We start from the raw sequence: 26,261 nt of genomic DNA on the forward strand, positions 1-26,261 counted from the left end.
AACAATCTTGATAGAAGTCTTTAATTAAACAAAGCTGACAAACATTCTCTGGTTCCAGCTTTTCAAATATGGGGATTTGCTTATTTTCTCTGATTTATGTTATTAATTCAATTGTATTTGGATATTTGACAGTTGGTTGAACAAAACAAGCAATTTGATGACATCAGCTTTGGCTGTGGGAAATTAGGATGGGCATTTTTCACGGTCTTTTGAAATTTTATAGACTGAACATTTTAAATAACTGCTAAAATGATAACATCAGTTGCAGTGTCAGGTTCAGATTAATGAAGAGTTTTGCCTTGTTTTCAGAATGCAGTGATAATATAATCCACTGTGTGACATGAATGCAAAATCTTTTTTTATGTGCTGAAAGGATGCACTTAGACAGAATTGGTATTGTTAACCAGAGCAGCTGCTTTTAATAACACTCCTCCACACAGAGGTCTGAGCAACACGCTCTCTGACTTGGAGGTGCTGATCTTCATCTTACACTGAAGCTTGAAATTGCTCCGGTGCACATCGGAGCTCACCGGAGGTCAAATTAAACCGAATGAGCAGCATCATCCACAAGTAGTAAAGGGGGAGTCGCTGCCTCAAGTGAAGGACTTCAAACATCTCTGGGACTTATTCACGAGCGATGATAAAAAGAAGTGCGAGATTGAGCAGACGTTAGGGGCGTCTGTTGCCGACTTTATATCAGGTTGTAAAGACAGAGCTGAGCTATAAGCAAAACTCTCCATTTACTGGTCAATCTGTGGTCCAGCCCTCATGAAATGCTTCAGACTACATCAAGCAAGTCAGAATGGGCCCCAAAAAAAAAATCAAACATCTTTAAAAAAAAAAAAAAAAAAAGATCTCATGTCGGCCCCAAACCGCTGGGGTCTGAATAATAAGGTGTAGAATCAGTTCGATATTGCCTTTAGATGAATGTGTGATCCTCCGGTTGTCGGAGAGTATCATTCATGCAGCAGGAATGTGCGATCGGTGGATATTTTTCAGCTAATAGACGACACGCAGCAGCAACAGAGCTTCAATCTACACCTCACAGTGGCTCGCACAGAAGAGAAAGAGATGTATGTTGGGATATTGCTCCTTCAAATACCTTGCACATCCTTCAGTCATATGGGATCACAGCACTGTAATGTTTATTTTTTTCCTTAAGAAAAGGTAAAGACAATGATCTGGTCTCCAGAAGGTGCATTCTAGAACTGGATTGATTAATCAATAAGTTAATCAACAGAAAATTAATCAGCAGCTATTTTGATAATGGATAATTGTTGATTATTTGGAGAAGAAGGAGAAGTATCAAACATTCTCTGCTTAAAGCTTTTCCAGTGTGAAGATTTGCTGTTTTCTGTCATTGAAAATGATTTGTTTTTGGGTATTGGGTTGTCGGTCAGACCAAAAAAAGACATTTGAAGATGATTGTTATTGGTGCTTTTTGTGTCATTTAATTGGCCAAATGATTAATATACAAATCTACAAATAATCAAATTGAATGACAATGGAAATCATTGTTAGCTGCAGCCTGACACACTAATAGGCATAGCCACCATAACTCAAAGAGGATGACATGTTTGATAAAGGAAAAAAAATTATGATAATTTAACAATTGTTTTGATTCATTGTAAATTCTATATTTTTGGATTGTTGGGTTGATAGAACTAGATATTTACCCTGGGCCCTTTTTGACATTTTTCCGCATTGACAAAAAGTTAACTAAAATTATCACAACTTACCGTTAAGATAATCAAAAGTAATCGTCAGATTAATCAACACAAAAAATCAGTCGCAGTGTAATTTCATAAAATTCGACACAGATGAAATTCACCAGTTGCAAGGAGTGCAAATGTAGGGTTAGACGGGCTAAAAACCACAAACATGCTACACCAGTTTTCACCAGGATCGTCTCGGTTTTTGTTCAAACAAAGCCCGCCATCAGAACAATCTGAAAGCTTCTAGTCACATAAACAATATACACATAATGGCTTTAAAGGTATGATTATAGAGGACTGGATGTGAATGTGGTGGAGCATCTTGACTGATTTTTTTGGAGGAGCACTTGCAGCTCATTTGTTCTGAACTCCCCAAACAAGCGCACTTGTCTCTAAAGGAACTCATTTAGTGATTTCCTGTGAAGCTGAAGAGATCATTCCCCCTCTATCTGCTTATTGTGATTTGTCTTCTGTCTTAATAAATAGACACTTTGTTCGGCTCTCTTGCCAGAAATAACATAGAATTAGATGAGCACCTGACAATGAGTTGTGATTGTATACTTCTCTAATCCTTTGTGCCTTGTAGTTGTTATGAAGCCTCTTGGAAAAGTTTGCTCAGATAAGTTTGTCATATCATAAATAAATCATGCCTTTTAAAGCTTTGCAAGGGATCAATTCTGACTGCATCTCTGCAGGTTTCGATATGTGCCAGAAATACTGAAATGCCTCCATGTTTTGTGTATCCTGGAGAACAAAACCACGAGCGCCAGTGTTGAAAATAATACGTTTGGCTCTCGCTGTTTCAACCGTAATTCAGGCCCTGTCCTTGCACTTCCCAGCAGCTTTACCGCACGTCCCACTGTACCGCTGAGATTCTGCTCGGAGGTCAGGCCGTAACACGGACTGACCAGCCGTGATGAGGGGTGCGGGGTTTAGGATCAAACCATTTTGCCGGGGTCCCGCTGGGTCAGCTCAAAGAGAAGACAGAGAGACGTGGTAATCCTGGAGATCTCCTGCTGGCGTCCACATCACCAATCACAACACTCGGAGGCTTATCTCACCGCACGAGTGAATGGCAGGGATGTGGTCCGCTTCAGTGAGTATTGTCTCGGCCAGCTCCACCTCTCTTGAGGGGAATGTGTTTCTCATTAGAAATACAATCAACAAACACAACAGCTCGCAGGCATCCATAGAAGAAGTTAAACACCATGCATGTCCATTACCTGCTCTGTCATACATGTAATCGGTGCTGTCCGCTGAAGACTCACGGTGTCTGCTGAGATTTAGCTATTTGTGCTGAGGCAGAGCTGAAGGACACAACAGCTATAGATTGGTTTTCCCATTTCCATTACATTTAACCACAATGGGGGTAATTTTCCATCCTTGATGAATACAACAATGGAGCTTACGATGGAGGGAATGCGATAACATTTTGCTCCAGTTTGCAGCTGCATTTGAGATTTCACCGACTACACTCGTGACTTCCTGAGTATCAGCTAGGACTGGAGACCTACAGTGTAATGTCTACCAGAGATGCGATTTGAGGATCTCTGACATACAAAACGATGGCAGCATGAAAAGGGACGTACTGATCAAAATAAATAAATAAAGGATGCGCTCATAAATACTAAATCAAATGTGAAATGATTTCTTTTCTTGTCACTGAGCTGGGAAAACACTGTTGCTGCCGAGCTCTGTGACAAGTTTTCAAAGACAGGTGTGTGGAGCACTCTCAAAAGCCTCTCTGACGGGAAGGAGAATCCACGCAAACATGCTTACAAAGATTATATTTACAATACACAGAGGATTGGCAACTGTCACCCTGGAGGTAATTATAGATGGAAATCAAATGCTTAACCCATCTGCTGTGTGGGGTTGTTAAGATTATTTGCAGGTGTTGAAGCTGATCTTTTCTCTCTGCTTTTAAGAGACGAGCTGTTACATGGGTTTAACTAGACTGCTGTGTGTGATGCAAAAGTGAGAAAAATGCATCGCATTCATTTGCATTGAAATAGGATTCAGTGTAATTTACAGTTTAGTACATTTAACCCTGATGTTCTGTTTTTTGGCCCCTGGAGACCTGATGCCCTCCTTAACTGCTCAGAAGACACACTTAACATTGTTTTATCAGTTTGGTACTTTTACTGATTTTATGAGAATTAAACATGATTTTGGACTAATGGCATGTTTCAGGGTCCATTACAGAGCAGCCATCCAAATGAGTCTATTTCCATGTCTCATGTTAAAATTTTAATTTTATTTAAAAGGGAGCTGGACCTCTCTGAGGACTAATTAGCTACTCTGTCGAATACAACAACAGACTGTGAAATAGTGACTGTTGGCAAATAAAATGAATATATATTTGTTCATGCATTGGCCCACACTTTTAAACAAACATTTAAAACCAACCATTTCCTTATTTAGTGTTAAAACAATGCTTCATTTTCATCATTCATGTGTAATCACAGTTTGTGTTACCACTTCAGCACTGTTATAAACATATTGGTTTTTAATCAGGTCGGATAAAATATTTAAAGGAAAAAGATTGCTTTTGCAATTCCTATTATTATTGTGCTTACACTTACAGCAGTGGGGTCTTTGGGATGGTCAGCACTTAAAGGGACAGTTCAGGTTATTTGACATGGGGTTGTGTGAGGTAGTCATGCATAATCAGTGTATTACCTGCAGTAGATTCAGATCACTGCGCTGCCGGTTACGAGACTCAGCAGGGAACATAGCACACTAGCAGAGCAATGAGCTACTGTGGACGGGGGCCAGCAGAACAAAAGGTGTTTTAGACACTTTTATAAAATGCACACTGAAACAATCCAATATACTAACCATCATCACCCGAACTATCATTTTAATGTGTAAAGCCAATAGTCAAGTCCTCTTCCCAATAAAGTCTATAAAAATGTGTATATATATATATATATATATATATATATAAATATAAAATTTCAATTTCCAGAAAATCAAAAGAAAGTGTGACTTAATGCACATTTCATCCTTTCTATGTTTTACAACATTGTAAACTTATTATGTTTGTGTTTCGTGCCGACACTTCTCACTATTATCTCACATTTTGTCACTAATGTGCATTAAACTGAAAATAGGATGGAAACTCTTCATATCAACAAACCACAAGACAAAAGTAAAACAGAAAATAAAAGACAAAGGATGATGAAGTCATTGAAGAAGATAAATAATAAGAGAAAAGTAAAAAATATATGGTAACATATAACATAATCAGATGAAGTTCTCAATGGTTGTTATCATTTATCTACGTGGGAACATAGTGACACTGCCCATCAAAGTTTGACATGTAGACAGATGGAGATGACAAGCATGACAAAATAACACATCCTGGGTATCGATGTGCCTGAAGTCCTCAGTTTCTAAACATGTTGTACGTACAGATTCTTTCCTACATAACTGATCTTGTCATACTTTTTCTGAGTGTTCTTCTCAATAGAAGTTTTGAAAGATGTCGATATCAATATTCTAGCAGTTTATAAAGCAGAGTTTTGCAAAGCAACCAGACATAAATGAAAGTGAAGTGTAAGTTTGTGAATCTTGCCAAGTGGAATCCACATCTGACACATGAGCAATAGCCAAACCGTACAGCACGAAGAAAACTCGCCAGCCGCTGTCGACAGGGTAGAAATATGAAATTGGCCTTGTCTTATCTCACACCAACAGCGTGAACACAGGGCTACATCTCACCTAACTCATACATTCCTGTGATTGTTGCAATATCGGCGAGTTTCTACCCCACCAATTCTGAGTGTCCTGCGACGGCTCGGCGTTATGTGCTGACTGAGTCATCTTGAAACAAATGCAGAGAAATAAGCTTAGCCTGAAGGGCAGAAGAAACTGTATATCCTCCAGACATTCTTCCTCTGAGATAACATGAGCTGAGTTTTGAGGATGCTGGAACATTATACAGCGGGAATCCATTTAAGGTGCTGGCGTCTGTGGTGAAAGCAGTGTGTGCTGCACTGCTTAATCCTGAAGAGATAGCTTCATTAATTGTGTTCATCCCCCTCTCTGTTGCACCAGCCAAATGCTGGAGTGTTGAATAAGTAATGGAAGTGGAACTGCTGAGTGACGGGAGTCTAACCTCAACTGTCTATATGTGCTGGGTGTACTGAGAGGCCTGTGAATGGATCAGTCTCATCAATCAACAGTTTCCGCCCCTGAAAACATGTGGCACCACGGCAACAGCTGTAATCTCTTAGAAACATTAAAATATTAGATTAGTTACCAACAGAAAGTTTGAAGTTAAAAAGAAGCTTTAATTGATTTGTTTGTGTTTTTGGATTAAATGACTGGTGGGTGAACGTACGGAACAAATTAATGCAGCGATTAGTGTAGTGTTGAAATAAGAAGTGCGAGTAACATCAGTTTGTAGGCTAACATACAATAAGCAATGAAGGGAATGGACATTAGCCTTGATAATTTCATCATTTATTAGCTGATGTTTTCTTCTAAAGTAGCCTCTATGAGACAATAAATTTGCCAGGAGGCAATTGAAAGCCTAAATTTCTCCAGAATTTTTAACTCTCTTTGTGGTTTGTTAGCTGGAAGTGTTGCTCCAGGCTATGTGATATGCTAAATAGAAAAAAAATCCTGCCAGTTCACAAATCCTAGAAATCTCAGGTCTAAAGGTTAGAAATGTGGGCTTGTAACCAGAAGATCATCATTTCACATTTGCTGCAGGCTGAGAATGAAAGTGAGTGAGTGAAAGCTTTATTTACTTCTTAACGTTTCCACAAAGGTGCCCTTAAGGAAGGAAAGGGGGGGGGGGAGAAATCCACCTGAGAATATGGTGAGAAGATTACATTTCATCAAGTTAATTTCAATTAAGTCATCTATTTTGTAATGAGAAGCCGTATTAACCGATTCCCTGGGTTAGTGAAGTCCTACATTTCCCAGGATGACCATCAATAGTTTCCAGGAAAAAGAGGGATGAGAGTGACCATGTAAGAAAGATCAATTGTGTGAGGTTCCTGAGAATAGAAGAAGACAGGTCACGCCCGCCTGTTACACAAAACACAACATCTCGTTTGGCTGCACAGCGCTGTGAGCTGTTGAAGCCGCTGAAGCTGCTGTCAGATGATGAATTTCTTCCTGAGCCGAACATTGATCGTTTTTGAACACTCTGCGCAAAAATCCCAAGTCCATAAAGAAGCCTTTCCTTTTTGCCTCTGTAGGGACAAAAAAAAAAAAAAAAAAAGAAGCCAAACCTAATGTCTACTGATGATGTTTCAGTAGCTGGAAAGAAAATCTTAAAATCTGAGGCTTCTATCTATCACACTGTGTCATTTGTGTTCAGCAATTTATCCTCAGGAATTAGAAAAATGCAGCCAACAATGTTATAGATCCAGTGTGACCACCCAAAATAACAAAAAGTCAATAGCAGAACTGAGGGGGAGGAATTGAATTTTATTTCAGGACCATGACCTTAACTGTGCTGGTCTGAGATCAGAGCCGAGGCTCAACATTGACACAGTTCCACTGCATATATTTCTGAATGAGAAATAGTTCATCACAAATTCAGTTAAAACAGAAAGAGATATTCCAGATACGTACAAAGATACTTACAGACAGTTATATACATTTTAAGTTTAGCCATGATATGGAAATCCTTTGATCTGAAATACTGCAGTCTTAAACTTCCTGTAGGAAAACTCAAAATGATTAAATTGATAATGAGATTTAATTTAATTTTAATCTCAATAGTTCAATTATAACAATTCTAAATTGTTATTTCTTAGCTCTTTAAAAGTTTAAATATTTGATCTGAGGCAGTCAAGAGTAAAATTGCACACCACATGACACAGTTACAAATTCTTTTCTACAGCACTGATAATACATTTTTAAAAAATGCAATTTGCAGATACAGTCAAGTAGCCGGGAAATGTGTCACTTCACTGAGCAGTGGATTCTGTAAGATACCCCATCAACACGTCCACACAGTCTTTAAAGATTGATTAGGGGAAGAAGTCATTCGAGCAGCAGTTAACTTGTAATCAAAGCATCATTTCTGATCGATATTCTATCTACAAGATCCTAACGTGACCCTTGAAAATGCTGAATATGAGCCACAGCGTGTCTTGCATTTGTTCAGTCCTTCTCAGGTTATTGATATGGGCCTGAAGACAAAGAAACTGAGAGGAAATTTTCAGAATGATGGAGCGGCGGCGGGAATTTCTTGGAGGGGAATGAGAAAATGAACAAGACACAAACATAGAGAAAAAGACCCTCTCAAGGTCATCAATAACCCTGACAGTGACCACAACAACACTGTCCAAACACCTCAACCTACCTAAAATATTATCTCCAGGCTGCAACATCTACATCTAGCCAAAGTCGATTAATATTGATTCTGCATTTGAGAAAGCATGTGTGTCTTCTCAGGTGGAACCAAATTACTTTGAAACACCCTAGGAGGGATCTGCTTCTGGGAGAATGCTGAAAACCATTAGTTGACTGGACTGGGAAAATAACAGCAAATTAAGGCAAATAAACAATAATAAAAAGTCTGCTGTTTCAAGCGGAGTAAGATCAGTCAAGAGTAGCCAAAAAAGCCTGCAGTAATGTTAAACACCAGATCGATGTTTATGTAGGATTAGGCCCCGCTGCTGCTCAGAAACGTGCAGAACCTGTGAAAATGATGAAAGTGTCAGAACCTCATGCACACTCAGATGTTTGTGAATATCTTAGTCTGTGTTATCCTGTGCTCCTAAGCTTCTTATCTCACTGCTGAACCTGTGCATGTGCATGAAACGTCACTCTAAATCTCTCTCTCTCTTTCCTGTACATGTGGTTATTTGTAACCTTTACATCCAGATAGCAGGAGCTGATTAGTATCAACTAAATTAAAGAGGAAGCAGACAAATAAACATCAGCAATATGTTTTACCTGGTGTTCAGAGCACAGGCGACTAAGTTTCTCTGACCAGATGCATTTTTCAGCAGGTTATTTACTTAAAGGAGCTATTTGGGAGTTTTGCTATTGCTACGTAGTCAACGTTAGCATTAATAGCTTTTTACTTACCAGTCTAGAAGAGGCATTGCGGGTTCAGCATCAACCTTCATTCCTTTTCTCATTAACATCCAGTGGTGGAAAGCAACGCCAGTGTTAACTCTCTCTTCTATTTCTTTCACTTCTTCTACTGAAGTTAGCATGCTAACCAGCTAGCCCCTTTTAAATTGGTAGGTGGCAGAGAAAACTTACAAATAGCCTTTAAAGTTTTTCCTCTTTTATCCTCCTTCATGATCTGTAATTATTGACTTGACACATTCATATAGCCTCTTCCTCAATCTCTAGTTCTAATGCATAATTAATGTAAAAAAAAACAAAAAAAACAACAACTATAATTACAGACCTTATAGTAAGATTTTAGATAGCATGTATTGTGAACTTGAAGGCTTTGAACACCTGCTTCTACCTAATGCTTTTTTTCAGTTGTCCATTTCACACCCATCAGTCAGAAAAGATGCACTTTAATTTTTACTAATATAGCTCCTCAGGCTGTTTAATAGCATACTAGCATTTCATTTGTCACTTCAGCCCAAGTTGTTTTGCCCTCATGACTGCATTGATTGCGTTTCGGGCTGTGAGCATTATCAATATGTTTGTGGATTAAACTGCAGGGTGCATCCAGTATAGACAAGGAAGTGGACTGCAGCTGCTTGCTTTCCTTGTGCAGTTGGTGGAGACAATGTGTGGAGTATGCATGCTCCCCATGTCGACACTGTCTTTGTTTTTTTTGTTTTTTTGGCACAATCCAGGTGAAGTTAATTGGCAGCTCTAAACTGCTTGCAGTTGTGAATGTGAGCGTGAATGGAATACCTCATACCACATCTCACCCAGTGTAAGTCGAAATAGGCTCCAGACCCTCAAGTATAAATTGGTATCCTGGTGAAGTGAAAGGTAAAATACATTTCCTTAAGTGTAATGCTAACTGTGAATACTGTAAATAACTAACATTCTTAAAAAGGTCCCATTCTTTATCATGTGTCTTTTTACTTTTGATACTTCTGCTAGAAATCACATACTTTTACCTAAACTGATCAAACCTCAAAATCCTCTTTTTGACTTTTTGTCTTATTGTGCATCAAAATACCATTACTTTTATTTCCAGAAAGAAGAAATGAAATTCCTTTCTCCGCAATTTATTACAATATCCTTTAAACGAGACATGAGATGTCACATGACATGATGATAGATCTTGACCTCATCCGGCAACTTTTATTTTAATCCTCTTTCAACCAGAATCTCAACTACTGAATATGGAAACAAAGCAGCACTAAACTGCTCTCTCTCTGTGTGTCACTGAAATGGCAGAAGAAAAAAAAAAAACAATTCACAAATCACACTTTTGCACAAAATTCTCCCTGTGGGTGTTATCATTAGCAGATCTGCCTCAGGTCTGTCTGACAAGAGTGGAGGTCAATTGACAAATCTCATCTGTGATTATCGCTGTAATTCAGGCAGTTGCAAAAGTGGATAATCTGGGTCAAATCTCATTCTCACTTCTCAGAAATTGACAGTCATCTCGTATGCATTAATGCCAACCCACGCATATCAAATGGGACATCTTGAGGAATGATTTGACCACTCGTTTCAAGGGGCTGATTATCAGACAGAAATCTTCATCGCAGCAGACTCACAAAGTACACTAGAGATAAATCAGACACACTTTCTCATTTATCGTTAATGCAATCAAAGGCCCCTCTCTGAACAGACTCTCGAATCAACATTTGGTGAGAGGAAGGGGAATCAAACGTGCCTCGCTTCAAGTTTTGCCAGCGAAAGGAGATGGTGTGCTGAGACAGGCAGAAAGAGAACCGAACCCTGAAAGCCTCAACTGATTGGTTATTTCAGCAGAACTCTGCAGCACGACGGGCAGATAATGAGCTCTCTTTGATCAGAGGAACATTGTTGTATGATGATCATCTGTGTGTGTGTGTGTGTGTGTGTGTGTGTGTGTGTGTGTGTGTGTGCGCAGACACTTGTGCCAGCGATGGTGCCTGATGAATATTCAAGGAAGATTGTCTGCGGTAATATCCCTGAGGAGCAGCTGGCTTGTTGTTACACACACATGGGAGAATTGCCACGCACCTTGTCACAATCACATGATTGTTTGAAATGCTATTGGCACGGTAGATCATGAAAAGGCCTTTTAAAGGTAACTCAGGGTTTATGCAGTACGAGGAAATGCAAACAGGACAGGAGAAAGACATGATGGTGAAGCACAAATTCTCCCGGACATTGTAAACATAACAGTTTATTATCAGTTTGATTTCTTTTGGATGGCTGAAAATGATAATTGCATGCTAATTATATTATAAAGCGTATCAATTAATCATTTAAACATAAACAACAGCGAAAACATTCATCACTCTCGAGTTGGGAAATTTGCAGCAGTAATTGTTTCTATTTGGTTTTCCTAATTAAAGAAAAAAATGAGAGTTAAATTGTGTTTTGCTTTTTTATTTACTTTCCTGCTTTACTAAACCGTCCTACGCCATCCCCAACTCTTTTTTTATTTTTCCACGAGACCCTCAGGGGGGCAACAACTACAGTAGATTTATCTTCTGAATGCAGCTTCCTCGTCTTTTTTTTTGGAGGCAATAATTAATCCCTCATTTATAAAAAATAAAGCTGCATAGAGATAAGGGACTGTGGTCTGGGAGTCACTTGGTATAACCTCTGCATCACACAGCCCAAAGCCTAATTGTTGTGTCAGCTGCAGTTGCTCTCACTCAAGCTGGCAGAGCAATAGAGGACTGACACGGCTTTGTTTTCCCTGCACAGTCACTCTCCACAGAGGGTCTGCACACATTCTGGACCACCTTTTATCTATTAAATCCATTCAAATCTCATCCCACAGCTGTAAATATTCATCACTAGCAACATTATGAGCTTTATGTTTCTGCTTATAAATACTTTATGGTCTTCAGTTTAAAAAGTGTTGTGTTACTGCCGAGTCCTGCGAGTGTGTGTCCTACCAAAAGTCTTTCCAAAGCAGTAACTCCACTCGACCAAGACCATCCATCTCCACTTATAATGTGCATTTAATAAGAATTAAATTGGCGGGTGGATAGATGTGGTTTGAGCCGCGTGATAATGACAGTTTGACTTTTCATGGCTTTGATATGTGGGTGACAGCCGTCTGTAAGGCCTAATGGAGCCGTTCCACCAGCATCTGTTTAAGAATGCTTCATTGAGTTTACAATTAGTAAAGGCCACGGTTCACTGGCAGGCTGTGTGACCAATGAGAGTGGGCAAATCCAAGAGCCTTTAACACTTTTATCACAGAGTGGGAAGAGGAGTTGGGATTTTATTTGGTGAGCAGAGATTCCCTCTGTCAGGTATATGCGACCAGCACAGTCTCATCAAAGTAAGTGTAATATTCTCAGTATATAAGATTATTTAAAGGACCAGTGTGTAGGGTTCTGCTGGCTGAAATGGAATATAATATTAATAAATATGTTTTTAACAGGCCCAGTGTATAATGACTTGAAACTAAGTGTTTTTGTCAGCTTAGAAAGAGCACTTCATATCTACAACAGTAGCGCAGAATGGACCAACTAGCGAGGGCTTTTACTGTTTTTATGTTACCTGAAGGCTGCAGTAAGTTTTTACACGATTGGAAAGTGAGGGGTGAAGGAGGGGGTAGATTCTACTAAATCCTACACACCGCTCTTTTAAACAACTCCCATGACAAGACCAAAATCAACAATGTCTCTTAGTATTTCCTGTCTTCCCTACCCTGCACTTTGTTATCAGGCTCTACTGAAGATCTTAAAAAAGAAAAACAGGTCACAAATATCATTGTTTAGAAGGGCTGAGCAGTTTCATATAAAAGGTTGGGTTTTTTTTCCCAAATGTTACTCAAGCAGCGGTGAATGGTGCAGTGTTGTGGGGCTGTTTCAGTTGTACATGAGGGGATTGGTCCATACAGTCTTGGCATATCATAGAGAAACATTTCAATGGTTTTAAACGGAAGTAAACACACTCTTTGTTTTAATAAATGTAACTGTAAATTTGTCTCTTTGTCAGCTTTGCCATTGTTCCATACTTGTTGCCATAGTAGCCACTGTTCAGCAAAATGAATATAGGCTTGCCTTAAATGCAAAAGAACAATCAGATGTTGTTTTTGCTCTTATTCATAAATATATGGTGAAAACATTGTCCCCACCTCAGATCTGTAAAGAGCACGTTAGTGGCTCAGTGGTTACAGTATGACAGTTTTAGCTCTGGTCCAGTCTATATGGAGCCTCAGTGTTTTTAGTGTGGGAGTAAACATGAGCACCTGGAGAAATCATACATAAAGACTTTTGTCCATAATTGGATCCTGTAAATTTCCTGTAGGTGTGAGCTTGGCTCTGCTTGTTTGTCTCTGATTCAGCACTATGATGATGAACCACCAAACTGTCCTGCCTGACGCTCAGTGCATGCTCCAGATAGACTCCAGATCCCCATGAACCTGAATGGAAATAATAGATTTACAAAATAGATGGAAGGTTGGACACTATTACAATAAGAAAAATTGCCTGATATTGAAATAGAACATTGAGTGTCAAAGTGTGGAGGTCAGAGTGGTGGTTGTTATTTTCACTGCACTTCACTTGTATAACCATGGCTTGATTTAACATAGAGAAACTATAACCTCGACTAAATGTCTAGTATTTTGCAGAACTTGGGACAACAGGTAGGTCTGGTAACATTATGCCTTTTGCCTTACATGAGTATGGTTGTAAGCACAGAGAGTTGCACAGAGGGATTGCTTTTTTTGTGCATTTGGAAATGGAAATGCCTCAGTCAAAATTCCTTCTGCTTTTAAAACTGTCCAAATGCGTCACTAGACAGAAACCACTGTGTTGCATTTACAGTAGAGACAATGTCAAAATGAATTTCACTTCTGCTGGAGTAAGATGTGTGACTTGTTGCAGTGGCTGTATGGTTTCGTTTCCATTTGCCAGAGTTTCTGTCACATCAGGGACACATGACATGGGTCACTGAACTGCTGCGGCTCGCATGCATGTGTGTGTATGTCTCCACGCTGCCGGCATGTCTTGTGCAGGTCAGCGGCGGCGCTGCTACTGCCAGCTCTATCTTTCTACATTGAGTTCACCTTGGATAATGGCCATCAATAATCAAATGTTTGGTTTCTTTTCATTACAAACCTTATTAACCTTATTTACCCTTATACAGAGCAACACACACACACACACACACACGCACACACAGTGAGAGTAAGAGCACCAGTAAAATATCCAATATCTCATCTGTTAAATTATTGACATAATATTTCAGCCTACATTGGGTTTCTGCTATGACTATAGTTCATGTGGCCTCCACAGCTGCTGTCTCCACATTCAGCTCCTAAAATGTCTGTCACATTTTCAGATTCGGCCTGGACACAGAAACTATAGTGAAAAGTGTAGTTTTGTGCAACTGAAGCTGTCGATGATGTGCCACAGCCTCGAGGCGTGACACTGCAGGCTGTGTGGCAGCTCTGACCTGTTAAGATGGGCGCTGAAGTGAAAACCAAGCCGTTCCACAACCGCACACGCAACACAGGCAGTGTGGACCGAGCTTTTCACCAGCTAATTACCCCCTGCAGATCGAAACTTACACTAGTGCTGCTCAAGCGCTCTCCATCTTGTAGCAACTTTCTCGCTAGTTCCACACTTGTTTACACTCCATTCAGAACTGCTAGTTACTTAAGCTTAGCAGTTAACGATTCTCTCTCTCCCTCACTCTCCTGCTCCCTGTTGCACGGTGAGTCTTGGATCAACTAATGAACTTGTTCATAAGGTTGTGGAGTTTTTGCCACTTCAGGATAGGGGATTGTCAAGTTTATTGCAACTTTGCCAATATCTGCTGCCTCACCTTCGACACACAGCTCCAGTCTGTGCCTGCCTGTGCACACAGGATCTCTCAGCGTTGATAGACTGTTACTTGTGACATTCATACCAGTCAGATGGCGCTGTGGCCGTATTTTCACTGGAAATTGGTTGAAAAAAACAATTCCGATCATCGTAAAAATGCTGATTATTGGATCTGATAATCGGCCAGGCTGAAATTCAATCGGCTCGTACTGGTGTGTATATAAATGTGCTTTATTTAATTGTACAATCTTATTGCCAAACTGTGAAAAGGTCATTGTAATATTTTATTCTCTGCAGCCAGCACAGGAAACCTCTACCGCTGCCCCGTCTCCCAGAGGTCCTTTATAATCTCTAGGACCTTATTCACAAACCCCTCCTCGCTCCAATCCCAGCGAGTGGCCCTGTGAGTCAGGAGAAGTGCAGCATATGGAGGTGCCCCCCCCCCCCCCCTTGCTGATACCCAAACCAGTCAAGTGAAACAAGGCCTCTCCATGGCAAAAGCAAAGAGCAAGCACTTCATCTCTCACCTCAAAATCATTATTACCTGATTAAGTGTGATTAAGAGAAGATCATTAGCAGCTGCATGTCCTGTCAGTAGTGATTACTGTGATGGGTGCGTTATACCCAATGAGCTCATCTCCAGGCTTAGCCACTTTAATGATTAGGGAAGCATTGTTTAGCAGGGCTCTTGGCTGAAAGGTTGACTTGCCATCGTCGAGCAGAAAGTCAGAGTGAGGTGAACATCCCACAACTGCATTATAATGAACTAAATTGTTCGACAAGGCCAATGACATTGAAAAATTATTTTTTTTTACTCCAGTTCTTCTGCATTGTGTACTTGTGTTACTCATGTACAATCTATTACTAATAACACTGATTCTTTGGTTGTCCATTGGTTTCATGCCAGAAATATCCCATTCACATTTGGATTAGTGTGAAAGCCTGACAGAGAAGGTGAAGTGAGAGGAAACCGGGATGATCTAGTGATTGGGAGTGTGTTTTTCTGTGTGAGAAAAAAACGTGAGACACGTTAATACTGGAGCGCGTTTCCAACGGGACTGAAAATGAAGACGTTTCTCATCACATTACTTTTTTTTTTCTTCTAGAAATAGATGTTGAAAAGGTTTCTCAGCCTCGTCTGACATAATTTCTTTTCCTTCACAGCCCTACCTTTCTCAAACTGGCTTGTTCAGCGGAAGTGATGTGTGAATTCTTTTGCTGAGGTATGTGCAAAAGTTAATTTGCAAAGCCTAATCAATGACTCTGTGTAATCACTAAAACAGGACCTGGAGTCTCATAGAAAAAACATACTTGACTTTCATCTTCAACTTCATCTTAAATTAATTTTTCTAATTTGGTTTCATATGTCAGCTGAATTATGGAAGAAGAGTAAATAAATCCCCAGCTGTACCTAAGCGTGATTGCCTCAGGAATTTGACTGCATTTGAAAAGGATTCAGTTCCCTGCACTATAAATATCTGGAATTAATTATCATTAGTGAGGAACTTTGCAATGCAGTGATAAATGCAAATTACCTTTCGCTTTTCATCCAAAGCTATCTCCACATCAACATTAAAGACACTGATGCCAAGTTAAGCTGTTATTAGAATTTCCTTTTGCACATGTCGAACCTGAGTTGAAGATGCAAAATGTAAAGAGGGCTGTAAATGTATTATAATGCACAGCTTGTTAAGAGTTGAGATGAAGTCATCTCAGAAAGAGGTGATGAACTCCCCACACTCAGCCCTGATTTATTTATTGAAGCAATGTTTCGGCCATAGACCTTAGAGTTTCTCAGTCATCTCCACTTTGCAGTTAAACATTGGTCAGAGGCAAAATGAGGGGCCTCAGTGACTGATGGCATGATAGCCATGTGGGGTGATGTTAGACCCATCATGCCTGTCATTCTGGCTTAAAGTGATAGTTTGGGATATTTGACGTGGGGTTGGGTGAGGTAGTTATCTATAGTCAGTGTATTACCTGCAGCAGATTCAGATCAGTGTGCTGCCAGTTTAAGCGGCCAGGAGCACTGGCACAGAAGCTGAGTGATGAGCTGCTGTGGACGGGTACAGCAAAAAAAGTATTTTAGCAGCTTAAAAACATAATCAAAGAAAAAAGCTAATACCAGTTTATGTGTGCACTTTATTTTAAATATTTTCAGTGCTCTATCTTGCCATGAAACAGCCCCTTCATTTGGAACTACATTTTTTCAACTGTAGAGCTACCACATTCCTACGCACAAGTGCACCTACATTTAGGTCTGTTGATGGCAAAATAAAGCGGTGAAAATATTCAAAATAAAGCATACACTTTACATACACATTAGTTGTTTTCTGTGGGAATTTTTTTCAGTGGAAATAAAACACGTTTTTGAAGATGGTCAAGTCCACAGCAGCTCATTACTCAGCTTCTGTGCCCGTGCTCCCGGTTTCTTCTCCGAAATGGGAGCGTGCTGAAGGCGACTGTACTGCCAGTAATACACTGACTGTGCATAAGTATCACACACAACACCACGTCAAATAACCGAAACTATCACTTTAAGGTGTACCTAATAAAGTGAATACTCAGCGTCCATTACAGCCTTTTATGAAGAAGTTCTTATCAAAGAGACTCCTGGGTCAAATTAAATGGTCAATATTTAGAGCACTGAATGTAAACACATAGAATATGACCATTCAGCTTCAGTAGATACAATAAACAACCTGACAAGAAAAGAAGGGGATGAGCACTCAAATGTAAGGAATATAAAAAGTGAAATGGAAAATAAATAAGATGATTAAAATTATTTAAAAATTGTAAGAAGCTCAAAGACTCTACAGTATGTTAGCCTTTTTCCTGATCTGTGCTGTTAGATCTCACTTCTTCTGCAGTTTTTACCAAGTGAGTTACACTGCTTGATGAGGGCTTAGCTTGATAGTAAAGACCATACATCCTACACGAAAACCAGTCTGTTAATCCTCAATTGGGATTGAAGTTTACACACCACAGGGATTTCCTCGCAGCCGTGGTTGCAAGATAAATCTGAAAGAATCACAAGATAATTAGTGGGACAAAAACAAAATTGAAACTTTTTTTTTTTTTTTTTCATTTAAGGGTATTTTGTCTTGTGCTTAGTTTTAGATGATTCATATAAATATATTGAGCAATCTAAGAACACAAACCAGCTGGTTAAACTGCTCATTATTCAAAGACATTTGCAACTTAAAGTTTCTCAAGCCAAAAGTTTTGGGAGACATTGCTGTTAATGTCAGATACGGAAATTCATTGGAAGACTATTTTAAGCAGATTGTGAGTGCAGTTGATAAATCACTCTATAAGGTGTTTTAGTTATGGTTGATTAGGAAAATTGCAAAATTGTTTTATCTGTTAAAAGCTTGATTGACACATTTCCTTTCCTTTATTCAGCCAAATTATTTATTCTTGTCTGTACACAACAGGACAGGTAACAGGAAGGGATCGACTGGTAAAATTCGGTAATCGGTATCGTTAATTTTTTTAACAGAGAAACCCGATAAAGTAAATTGATTTAAAAATGCACTACTTTGGCTCCTATGCAGCCGCCTGTCTCTGGTTTGTAGTCAGCACTCTGTGGTCTGAAGCAGTGTCCCGCCCAAAGCACAATCTGATTGGTTACACGTCACAAGTAATAGCCTATCACGTTGAAGGCTGCTGTGTACACAGATGGACACAGACCAGAGCAGCTGCGGTTAACGAGCGGCTCCGGTTAACGAGCGCAGCTGTGTGTCCAAGGTAAGACAGCAGACATCGCCAAAGTTGTAATAAACCTTCACAATCCTCCACACTGAAGTTACAACAGCACCGCACTCTGATGAACAAGTTCATCTGTTGATCAAAGCTAAAGTAACTAGCTGATCTGAACAGCATGTAAACAACTACTGAATCAGTGAAAGTCGCTAAAAGGAGCAGAGAGCTCTGGGTGCTGCCAGGTGTTTCAGTTCACAGGTGAGGACAGCACCGAAATCAACCAGCCTGTGCATACAACTGATAATTACCAATATACACTCAGTTGTCAGTTTATTAGGAACATCTAGCTAAAACTGATGTAGCGTAATACACCAGTCCTGCAGTAAATCCTCCTTCATGGAGGTTATAATTGTTCAGTTTGTAATAAAATTGTTTTAGACAGTTGTTGATTCAACTGTATGATCATTATGGAGGATGTGGTATATGTAGCTGTGTTACATTATACAGAGGTTTTTTCTGTTATTTAGCTATTTTCACTGATTATAAACGGGGTGGCTAACATAACAGAAACACCCGGATGCTGCGGAGAGTGTCCCTATACAAATATCGGTTATTGGTCTCCTTGATTACCGATGATCGGTATCGGCCCTGAAAAAACAAAATCGGTCGACCCCTGGTAACAGGTAACATTCTGTATTGTGTTATGCATATTATTATTTTGTTTTATTTTGTACTGCTCACCTCTCATGTCGTTGCAGCTTCCTGCCCTTGTGTGTTTCCCGTCCTTCATCAGCCACACCTGTTGCCGTTCACTCACCTGCCCCTGATTATCCTCGTAGTCATCCCTGTGTACATACGCTTCCCCGTTTCCCCTGCCTCCTTACCAGATTGTGTTTGTTCCCTTGTGTGTTCACGGCTTTCTAGCACGGTTTTAGACTTTGTTAGTTTCCCTGGTTTATGGATTTTTGCCAACTCCTTGCCTTCTTTGTTTGCCTTGTTTTGGACAGCCTACCTGTGAATGACCTTTGGGACCTCTAGTAAAGACTTTCCCTTTTTGAAATCAACCTTGCCTCCTTTGAGTTTCTCTGCATCTTAGTTTTTGTTCCCAGAGTTATTACAGGCACAACATTTGTTATGTCATAGTTACTGGGAAAAATGATCTGAATGCCCTGAGAGCATAACCTGACGCGCCAGATGGTTTGTTATACAGAACCATCTGGTAAGGCTTCGTTGGAAACTGTTTGGAAAAGGATGATTGGTGATTGGATGAACCATCTGTCTATCACTGTCTATCACAGACTAACTTCAACCAGCCACATTCTGCATCCTTCACTACCAGTGGAGCCAGCTGGTAAATTAAACTCTTACTGAAGTCAGTCAGGAGAAGAGTGAAAACAACGTTTCCATTGAGTAAAGCCTTCAGTGCTCTCTGCTAATCTTTCAGTGAAGAAATACTCTCCAGGTCTGATGTAACTGCTCCTATAGCAGTGTCTATGCTAACCTCTTTAGGAGCTGCTATTGTTAACATGGTCACTTCTCACTGTTATCACACCTAAGAAACGCCCATAACTGCCAGTAGTTCCTCCCTGATGGGACGCTGATTGGTCTGAACCACTGTGGTTCAGCCACAAGCAAATAGCTTGGAGCCTGGTAAGATGGATTCTCGCTTGTGAGAAATCCAGCTGCCTTGCAAGGTTACTCAAGGCAAGTATTAAATGTAAATTTCTACATAATTTGTTTAATAATTTTTTGAAAATTACATCTTTATTAGGGCTGTGTATTGACAAGAATCTGGTGATATGCGTATCATGATACAGGGGTGATGGTTCAATATATTGCAATACTGTAAGCAAGGTGTTTTTAAAATCAAATTTGAGGAAAATTGTCATAGTAGAAAGACCACACCTCCATACACATAAAATCTGAGTAAAATAATATTTTCTTTTTTATGCAGTCAGAACAGTGGGATGTGCATTTGCATTTACCACAGTCCCTGTAACACCTGACCTCATACTCATACCTGCAATCTGAGCAAAGGAATTAACATTCACCTTTATCAGTAAAAAATAAAAGTGTTCACTCTCTACAACACTGAGAGGACACATATCTTTTAGTGTTTCCCACAGGTTGAGAATTTACTTATGGTGGTGGGTGGAGGGGCATGTGACCAATGTGCACGCAGAGACTCATGCAGTCTAGAGGGTTAGAGTCTAACTCAGGTTATTTTCAATAGCTGCTCACAGTGAAACCTTTAGTCCCCAGTCAGTTGCTGCAGTGTACACAATTCAAACATTTGGCCGAAAATGTCTTTGTTCAAACAGAGTAAATAAGGCGTTGAAACCGAGTGATTTTGTCTTTTTTTGACGAGTCTTAATCTACCTTGGCGGGCCATCCAAGTAGAGACTCAGTGAGGAGTTGATTTTGGCATGGCACATTTTAGAAGCGGCAAGGCTTTTGTCCATCTCCTTAGTAACTTCTTGACTGTGGAAGCTAAAATGAGTCCACGCTTCAGCTCTATATACGATCCGGGAGCCGCTCGAATTCTTTGCGATTTAGCTATTGGCCTTGATGTTACCGGTCAGCTAGGTTTGCTAACGTTAGCTGTGTACCATTATATTACTTACAGGATTCGACTCCTCCACTCCAACATAAAAATATAAACTAAGTATTTCTACCAAATTATTTTTCTGACTTGTGATTACAGTTATATTGTATATCTCAGTGACATAGTAGTTTTCTTATGCAAAACCTAGACCCAGGTTAATCAAAGGCATGCTGATAATTGGTCAAACACAGATTAAAAAAGATTTGATTGTAAAAATACATATTTCACTTTGTTTAACACTTGGATTTTGGGGCTGTATAATAAAGCTATTGGACTCCTGCTAATATACATTACCTTGCAGTATAAGAAGATTAATGTAATCAATTTTCTACCTTGATTGCCTGTCTTTAAAGTTTAAACAACGGATAAAACTTATACTGTTAATTCTTTCTATTTATACTACTGTTCTACTTCCATTACAGCTGTATGTCCATTTTGATTAGGAAGCAGAAACTGAACTTCAGAATTAAAAGTTGCCATGGTGAATATTATTTCCATTTTATCTGAGGAAAAGCACAGTCTGGCACATGTCATCACATTAGGCTGTCTGAGTGGAATTAGAGTATAAAAACAAGGCCAAAATGCCATTAAATTTGCATCATTGGCTTTGAGTCGAAAATCACTGGAAAGTTCATTTACATGTAGTCAGAGGGAAAATCAATTTCAGATGCTGATTCTGTTGATCCCCCCTTTGTGGATACAAATAGCCATCAACAGAAAGGCAGGCAAATCATGCCGTTGACACAAGGCTATGCTTAGCAAGCAGCTAAAAGTGAGAGGGTCTGCACTAAAAAAAAACCCACACAATCCATCTGCAAGAATGGTGTATCGAACACACACCTCCATATAGGCCAGAGTTTTCCTGCATTTTTATTCTACATCAGTGTAAAATTCACGATCCAAAGACGTTTAACATAAACTATACCTGCAAAAACAAACAAAAAGAAAAAACAAATATTTGTGATATATACTGAAATTTGCATTTTAATGGTGTACTTTATATTACATTTGCTTTCAATTAATCAGATGTTTGAATTATGGACTTAAATGCATTTCCAGCACAAGCTTTCCATACGTCCAATTTTTTACAACCTGCTCGGGTTGCATGAAGCATAAAAATGTCGCTTTTAATTTCAATTTGCTGTGTGCACGGGGAAGGACAAGTTAAACATTTAAGAATATTGATTTGGAAATATGACTTACCAAAACTGCTGCTGTCACTATTTCCTAGCTGTTAACAGATCTGTGGCAGATATACAGCACCAGCACAACCATTCATAGCGAGTGTGATCAGAGAGGAGGATACAGCTCAAGCAGAGAGCATCAGATAAAGATGCCTCCTTTGAGGAATTGCATGGAATGCTTCCAAACAGACTCTAAGATTGGTTTCCAATTCCTCCCATCAGACAAATTGAGCCCAGTGGCCAATTATTCCCATTGCCAATTAACCTTACAACCAGCCCCCTCTCAGCCCCTGCGTGAGTCAGCCTGCCAAATTTGCTTTTGCCTGTCACGTCCACACCGCTGATGAAAACAGACAGGAAAGCTCTGTGTCTCCGCATAGACTGAGCCAGATATCATTGTGTAATCCATACCAGCTCCAGCAGGGTTTACATACTCTGTTACAGGGACACTTTGAATGTGAGGCTAAGATACGACACAGACTCAACTTGGAGAAGCCTGAGAGGCAACAGCAGAAAAGTCACATTGTTTTTTTTTTTGTTTTTTTTATATATAACCTGTATACTTTTGTCAATAGAATGTCAATTCCATTCTTTCTACATGACATTGAAGGATTTGATGAGATGATGGGCCCTTTAGCTTTTAACTGTATTGTCTAGTGTGAAGATTGGTCTTGAATTAAAAACCTAAATTAAAAACAACTGTGGACAGACATTAAGAACAGGACATCGATAAACAACATGACGTGCAAAAGACATAATATATTAAGGCTCTTATTAACTTTCAGCAGTGCAGATGCTTGGACAAGCGGCTTCACTGCGAGTGCTATTGTTTACATTCGTGTGTGTACTGCGAGTGTACCTAGAGGATTAAAAACTATCCACTCGGTGGCAGATGAGAGCCAAAGGTTACCATTGTTAATAAGGTCATGGCAGGAAAACAGAGGCAGCAACAAGCTCTCCTAGTTTCTCTTCATAAATTTCCACCATTGATATTGTTGTTTATTACCTTACTTCACATGGTGATTTACTATCATATGAGCTTAATTAATCTTGCAGATGTATAGCCTTAATTTTTTAATGCTTACCGACACTTAAAAAAATTACATTTTCCACTGAACTAAACTGCAACAGTAAATGTGTTTTGAATGAAATGTACCTGCGACCAGATTCCATTTACTTTAAATGTAATGAGGATGTGTAAATCAGTGACAGCATTTTGAGAGTTTCTGATGGTTGTAAAAATCTGTAACCTTATAAAGTTGTATGGCCAACATGCAAAACAGCAAAAAGTTGGCCACTTACACATCCAGCAGATACAGAACACCATTAGCATTAATTGGGTTTGTGTTTTTGGCCACCTGGTGAGTCCTAAATTCAATCTCCTTTCCTCTCTGATAAATATCTGGCTCTTTAATACCTACAGTAAATGCAACAAACAAAACAATGAGCTGAAAGACTTCACAGAGCTGAGGGGAACTGCCGAGTTTAGTTTTAATTCTCTTGTCAGTCTGTGCAACACCTTTGACATGTAATTAATTTTTTTGAAATAAAATAATAATTAGTGCCGCTTTAAGTATATCAACGCTAAGAGATGCAATTCTAATTCGTCATTATAAATGAGAAGGTCAGGGTGCAACTTTAAGTTAGTGAAAGAGAATAAGCAGTAGGTGTTTTAATTGCATTTGGCAATAAGGACATTTTACAGTGAAAAGTGATTTCTTGGCAGAGAACATCATCTCTTCTGGTGTGTGAGGTCATAAAACAGAGCAGCTGTCTTTACATTCTCGTTGAACGACTTCTAAGCACAAACAACTAATTTATATTTCTCAGTGCAACATGAAATGAAATGTGTCTCAGTCATCATTAAATCTTGGCTCTCTCTGTGTATGGGAAATCTTCACACCTTTACGTTACGTCTTCCACCTACACACCAAGGACTTTCTATTATTATGCCTCAGCAAAGAGAACCTACTCCTGCCTATTTCACATTAACATACAGTATTATCCATTTAGCTTATGCTCACTTACAATAAATGAGTAGGCAGGCCTTTCGTGTCTTGCTCAAGGGCGTTTCAGCAGTGCTGCTGTGGGAATAGACAAGACAATAAGTAGCAAAACTTTTCTGCCATAATTGCTGATGCATACAAAGAAGCGATTCGTATATCCAAACACATACAGGCGGTTCACACTTCAGAGAGTGAGTAACCTTCATAGAGCTGGGATTGAGAATTGTATTATGGCCACACGTAACGCTGTATGTCAGGGAAGACCAATCAGATTTCAGGTGATGCGTCGATTGCAGAGAAATATGCTTTTACAGTACCCTGCCATTACCACTGTTCATCAGTCGAGTGCATTTATCTTGTACTCCTGGCTTGATTAGTTTTGGAGGCAGTCTGCAGGTGATCTGCATCTTTTCATTGCTTTTCACACATGGATTGTATAATGGTTAGAAAAATGGATGCAGAAGAAAACCAGAAAACAAACATTCAATAATGTTCTAAAGATTTACCCACAACGGAGCATTAATTTCCACAAACAATATTAGATTTTTCTTCTCAGTAGCCCAACAGAAAGCAACTTAACTTGATCTATGGATTTCATTTACTGTTATCTAATATAGCGCTGTGAATCTCATTTGTTCTGGAGCTGAACACTGAGGCTTATTACTGTGAAAGACAGTGTAAATGGTTTTACAATTGAACATGGAATGTTTCTTTGGTGAGCGCTTCGCAACATATATTTTAGTTTCCATTTCTTAACTAGGCATACGTGAAGTTGGTGTGGAGGAAAAGAAAGTGATGACGTATATTTTTACAAGTTGTGTGAAGTGACTGTTAACATTTCTTTTTGGAAGGTCAATGAAACAAATACAGAGATGCAAAACGACCAGAAAAATTCAAAAACACCTACAAAGAGATGCAAAATGACTACAAAACAAAAAACAATAAAGAGACACAAAACTGCTACAAAGACGAGCAAGAAAATTAGAAAGACACACAAACAAATGACAAAAGTACACAAAAAGAGATGCACAAGAGCTGAAAAAAAGATGCGAAACTGCCACAAAGAGACACAAAACTACAGAGACAAAAAATAAAAACTGCAAAGAATAACAAAATGGCTACAGACACAAAATGACAAGAAAGGCACAAAACAACCAAAAACAGACACAAGATGGTCGCAGAGAGGCACAAAATGAACACAAAGAAGACTCAAAATGACAAGAAAGAAGTTTAAAACAACTATAAAGAGACAAAAATTGTTTGTGCCTGTTTCAATACCTGGGTAATATGTGGGGGTTGGCTTTTACATGTGTTTGTGCCAGAGGCCCAATGCCTCATACTGCGTCCATGGTTTTCAGTATACTCTTTCTACAATGTAATCAGTGTGTAGGAACTGATAAATTAGTTAAAACAAGTATCAACATCATTACCATATATACTCAGTGGGCAGACGTGTGCGAAGCCACTTGAAAAGAAAAAAGCATATTATAGCTCTAAAATTACTAAATCAACCCTTTGGTTTTTTTTCTTCTTCTTCTTTTTTTTTTTTTTTCACCTGAGCACAAGTAATACAGAAATACAAATTGTTAATTATAAATATCAGGCTATTTTATAATTTAAGGCTATAAATTAAAAATCTCCCCGTGTGGGTTTTCCAAGAACATTATACTTAAGTATTTTAGCAGATCGCTAATCTGAGGATGTGGGTTACAAAAGAGAGAGAATCACCTGCTGCGAGGGTTATTTTTCTCGGAAGGAGGCCTCACATTTTATGCTGTTATAGCTGTTTCATGGTGGTTTCATCATCTGAGTGCAACTAACGATGGGATCTACCAATTCTGCCGGACAAAGTTGAGAAAAGCCATTGTGTCTGGTTCTTGTTAATACAGTTCATATATATTTACACCAATCAGCGGAAGTGTGGGCGGCTTATTTTGGTGAGAGGAGAATGCAATGTAGAGACTTGAGTCTGGCTCCTGAAGGCTCCCCTGGAGACTCCGCTGTCATCTAAGGGTCATGACACCTCCCTGCGTCTGTATTGTGACTGACATAATTGCTCATAACCACGAAATGATGATGTCATGGTGCGTACAATGCCAGTGAATGCTCAGAGCAACACTGCTCTTTATTCTCCT

General features: G+C 39.3%; 1 long non-coding RNA gene across 3 annotated transcripts in view; it reads left to right on the plus strand.

Annotated features, from left to right (window-relative positions):
• The window catches only part of LOC130167201 (uncharacterized), a 95,617-nt gene that overhangs the window by 49,774 nt on the left and 19,582 nt on the right, over positions 1-26,261 (plus strand). For 2 of the 3 annotated variants that reach the window (XR_008827248.1, XR_008827249.1), the window contains exon 3: positions 15,791-15,849. The exons of the other annotated variant lie outside the window; for it this stretch is intronic. This is a non-coding gene — a long non-coding RNA (uncharacterized LOC130167201). The remainder of the gene's footprint in view (positions 1-15,790; positions 15,850-26,261) is intronic. 3 annotated transcript variants of the gene reach the window in all.

Source organism: Seriola aureovittata, chromosome 4 (assembly GCF_021018895.1).
Source record: "Seriola aureovittata isolate HTS-2021-v1 ecotype China chromosome 4, ASM2101889v1, whole genome shotgun sequence".
Classification (NCBI taxonomy): domain Eukaryota; kingdom Metazoa; phylum Chordata; class Actinopteri; order Carangiformes; family Carangidae; genus Seriola; species Seriola aureovittata.